Below are 5,345 nucleotides of genomic sequence, written 5' to 3'. Positions count from 1 at the left end.
TGTTCCCCTTTTGGTGTCCCTGACAATGCATGATAGCTACCTTTTCTGGTTGTTTTACAGCCTCTAACAATTTTAAAATTTCTTCAGCATACTTTGTGTTTTCACTGAGCGGTCAGCAATCCATGTTCTTTCCAAATTGCTCCATGAGCATGTACCACGCCGAATGTATATTTAGAATCTGTCCAAATATTTACCCTTTTTCCCGCTGCCAGTTCCAATGCTCTCGTGAGAGCAACTATCTCCACCTTTTGAGCTGATGTTCCAGGGGGTAAAGGCTTAGACTCGATTACCTGCTGAGTAGTTGTTATAGCATATCCAGCTTTACGTTGTCTTTGCGTAACAAAACTGCTCCCATCCGTGAACCAAGTTTCTTCCGTGTCTTCCATGGGCTCCTCCTTAAGGTCTGGTCGGCTGGAATACACAGTCTCTAGAGTTTCTAAACAATCGTGAATCACAGCTTGTGCCGGAGCATCACTAAGAAAAGAGGCTAGATTCACAATATGAATTATCACAATCTCCACGTCGTCCTGTTCTACCAATATTGCTTGATATTTCAAAATCATCAATTCTTGTTTAAGTTGTTTAAAGACTTTTTGTGCTTCTCCAGTCCAGACTAACTTTGACTGGTTAATCTTTATCAATTCACATAGAGGCTTTACCAATAGTCCATAATTATAAATCCAAAGGCGACACCAACCTGTCATTCCTAAAAAGCTTTGTAGCTCCTTTACCATTTGAGGTTCTGGAGTCCGGCAAATGACTTCCTTATGTTCAGTTCCTAGTTCTCGTTGTCCTTCCGAAATGTCAAATCCCAGATAGGTCACACTTTGTTGAGCCAGCTGGACTTTCTGTCAAGAGACTTGATATCCATTTAAACCCAGAAAATTAAGACAACTTATAGTCCATTGAATCCAACTCCCTTTAGTCTCGGTAGCTATTAAGAGATCATCTACATATTGTAACAAAGCACCTTCAGTGTCCGGAGGTATCCATGTTTCGAGTTCCCTTGCTAATTGGTTTCCAAAATTAGTGGGGCTATTCTTGAATCCTTGAGGTAGTAATGTCCACGTAAGCTGCGTCTTTCTGCCTGAATCGGGATTTTCCCATTCAAAGGCGAATAGGTTTTGGCTTTCTGTGGCTAAGCCTAGGCAGAAGAAGGCATCTTTTAAATCCAGTACGGTAAACCAGACTTGACTATTCTTTAATTTAGTCAGCAAAGTATAAGGGTTTGCCACTACTGGATGTATATCCTCAGTGATTTTATTTATGGCCCTCAAATCCTGAACTAGCCTATAGCTTTTTCATCTGCCTTTTTAATTGGCAATATGGGTGCATTGGATTCTGATTCGCATTCAATCAATAATCCATACTGTAAAAACTGATCAATTATCTCTTTAATTCCTTTCCTATCTTCTGTCCTCAAAGGATATTACTTAACCTTAACGGGTTTCTCTCCTGGCTTTAATTTAATAATTATTAAGGTCACATTTTTAGCTCTTCCAGGGACTTCGGTAGCCCAAACTCCTGGACATACTTGATCTGTGATCTCTAAAGGTATTTCACTTTTAGGGTCAGTTTGTATTAGTGCCAAGCTTAACACATTTATTAGTTGTTCTTCTCCTGTTCTTAATTCCATTTTCCCTTTTTCAAAGACAATTTCTGCTCCTACTTGCTCTAATAAATCTCTACCTAAGAGTGCCCATGAGGAGCTAGGCATAGATAAAAATCTGTGTATGCCCCATTGTTTCCCTAATTTGTACTTCAAAGGTTCACAAAAATAAGCCTTTTCGGTTACACCTTGTCCTGGTTTCAGTTAGAACAGAGTTAATTTTCTTCCTAGTAGCTGGGAGAATGCTATGTTTTGGCTTAGGATGAGAAGAGTGCTGATAACACCCCGATGTTTCAATTGTTGCAGAGCAATGCTTATACCAAGCCAAGGACATCTCAGCTTCTTGCTCTGTCCTGCCAACAGGCAGGCTGGGGGTGCAGTAAGAGCTGGGAGGGGACAGACCCAGGACAGGTGACCCAAACTAGCCAAAGGGGTATTCCATAGCATCTGACGTCAGGCTAAACAATACGTAGGGGTGGCTAGCCAGGGGGAGGGGGCCGGACTGCTCGGGGTTAGGCTGGGCATCGGTCAGCGGGTGGTGAGCAATTGCATTGTGCATCACTTGTTTGTACACATTATTAGTAGTGGTACTATTATCATCATTGTATTATTATTATTGTTATTATTATTGTTATTATTATTATTATTGTTATTATTATTATTATTATTATTATTGTTATTTTGTCTTATTAAACTGTCTTTATCTCAACTCACAGGCTTCACTTTCCATTTCTCTCCCCCGTCCCAGAGAGGGAGGGGGAGGGTGAGTGAACAGCTGCGTGGTGTTTAGCTGCCGGCCGGGTTAAACCATGACACACCTTTTACCCTAACATAATAATTCTGTGAAGGCATTAATGCTTGATTTAGAACTGAATACGTTGGCCCATAGCAATAAGAAATTTCACTTCCATTCCTCCCCTAGCTTCATTATAACCAGTGGAGGATCCGCTAGGGTAGATTCCCCAGGTCCCCGTTATTCCTGTTGAAATCAGGGGTTGATTACCCTAGGAAAAGGCTAGTCAATTTGTCCTCCAAAGCCAGGTCCAAACCGTTTTGTTTTATTTATTTATTTATTTATTTATTTATTTATTTATTTTCATTACATTTCAGAGTTGGTCCAAAAATTCCATAGGGCTTTCTTTTAGACCTTGTTGGAAGCATATTCTCAATTCCCAATTCATCCAGGTTTTAGTATTTACTTAACCGTTCATGATTTTCAGGATGATTCGGGTCTTAGTGGGGGTCGGTCAGGGGAATGCAGTTGTCCACAGTTCCCTGAACGGTCCCATCAGCAATCTGAGCTCGCACATGAACTCAGGTTGTTTTAAGAGTGTACCTCTTTTCTGTTTCTGTGACAACTCTCTCGGACCGATCATGGTCCCTTTGCCCTAAAGGGCTAACACCCATGATTTTAAGATCTCTGCCTCGGGCAGAGGCAGAACTATTAACATTCCTACATCCTCTTTCCCTGCTCATTCAACTTCAAACACCTTTAACACTTTCAACAACCCTTTTAACACTTCCTTTATCTTTCTCCAGCCTGTACTTCTCTAATGCCAACATCAAAGGTTCAGTCAGGGGCCAACTTAATTCCCTACCTTTTCCCACCAAGATGCTGAAACATCAGTATACAACATTTCATCCTGTTCTGCTTCTCAAAAAACAACATTAACTGTAGCAAAATATTATAGTTTAAAGTTCCATTTAGGGGCCACTTTTCTCCACATTCCAGCTTATAAAGCGGCCACCACTGATTACGATATTTTATCAATGTTTTCCTGTTCACACTTCCACCGGCAGATCCTCCAATATCCTTCCAGTGACTTAAAACACATCCTAACACACTTTTCTTTAAAATTTCACTGCTTGTTTGCCCCCCCAGTTTCCAGTTTACACTTTCAGAATACACATGTTACTTACAAAAGCGTATCACAAAACGTATCACTCACAAAAATACGGGCACGCAATATCTTTCAGTAGCGATGTCACAAAACTACTATTACCAGCAATATTGCCAAAATCACAGTAACAATAGTCAGAGTCAAATTCCACATGCGATAAGTCAGAAAACCGAACTGTGTAACACCGTAACGATATCTTTCTTATAACAATGCCACGAACCTACTATTACCACCAGGAAAATAGCCAAAATCGCAGTAACAATAACCAGAGTTAAATACCATACTCCATGAGTCAGAAAACCGAAATAGACAACACAATTCCAGATGGACCTTAAAGCGAGCTCCTTCCTTAAGGTCCCCAAACATGTACTTATGGTGCTAACCACAAAGTATATACCAAACACTGCCTCGCAGAAGATCACCTTCTGACTTACAGACAGTTCCAGATGACCGGACTACCAGAAAACCAAACCAGAATAAAGAATATACTCACTTACAATGATGGGGTCCTTGTCTGCCTCCGCAGTGATCCGGTGAGTCGAGGAGTCCCTCCGGGAAATCCCGGGGGTACCCTAGGGAGTCCTGTTCCCAGCAGGTCCTGCAGTCCGGCAGAGAGGTTGTCCCATCTGGGTCGCCAAATTGATTCAAAGATCGAAGCCGAAATTCCTTTAAGTGGTATATTCTTTATTGCAGCGCTGGATGCACGGGGGATCTCTCCACCTATCGTGCATACCCAAAGCAGAAAGCAGTCTTGAATTTATACAATCAATCTATCAATATTCTACAAGCACCTATACATATGCATTACCTATCCCCGCCTTCCCTCGCTTCTCATGCTAATTAGCCTTTTGGCACCTTGCGCCTGCGCAGAGCCTTCCAAGAATTGTGGGCAGGGGTCTTTGGGACATGGGCAGGGGTCTTTGGGAGGAAGACCCCGAGTCTTCCTCACAGTGTACTTTTCACCTTTGGTCAGGAATCTGCTGAATTGGCATGTTTCTTAATTGCAAGAGCTGGTTGTTGCCAATTCTCCCGTTTGTTGTATCTTTATAATGAATTCCAATGTCCAGTTTCGAGAGTTATAGTCCTTACATTCGTTTCTCTGTCCGCCTGCCGCTTCCTTATCATGAGTTCCAGTGTCTTGTTTCGAGATATACAGTCCTTGTCTGGGGATTGCCCTTGCCTCCCCAATACCTCCTTAATCAATCCCCCCTTTTCTTTTCCCATGCAAATTCTTTTGCATCAGATACTTTCTTTATTTACAGTAACACAACAAAGCAGGCATCTAAACAACATGCACACAAATATTCCTAACACTACTAATACGATTAGAGCAATGAATACTTGTTTCAACCATTGGAAATTGGGCAACCAGGAGGTTAACTTAGTCCATAGTTCACTAAAACTCCATGAAAGATCATCTTTACTGATCTCATGTAGGATCCTGGTCTGCTTCCATATTTCTTCCAGGTCGGTAGAGATCCTTCCACTCTGATCTACATACATACAACAACTTGTGTTTATTACTGTACAGACTCCCCCTTGAGTGGCCAGTAACAAGTCTAGGGCCATCCGATTTTGGAATACTACCTGTGATAAACTAGATATCTCTTCTTGTTGAGCCTTTATAGCATCCAGAATTTTGTTTTCTAACTTCTCTATAATTGCAGAAATATTAACTATTGCCTTTTCCAATTCACTCACTCCTAACCATGGGATAAACCATCGCACAAAACTATGAAAAGGGGTGTGTCTCTCTACCAATGGATTGTTAATTTTTCATCTGATTCTCCGGATATGATTTCTCAAGTAACCTCGAGGCACTACATCATGTACTG

This window comes from Aythya ferina (genome assembly GCF_964211825.1).
Source record: "Aythya ferina genome assembly, contig: HAP1_SCAFFOLD_64, whole genome shotgun sequence".
Lineage (NCBI taxonomy): Eukaryota > Metazoa > Chordata > Aves > Anseriformes > Anatidae > Aythya > Aythya ferina.
This window is presented reverse-complemented; position numbering follows the sequence as displayed.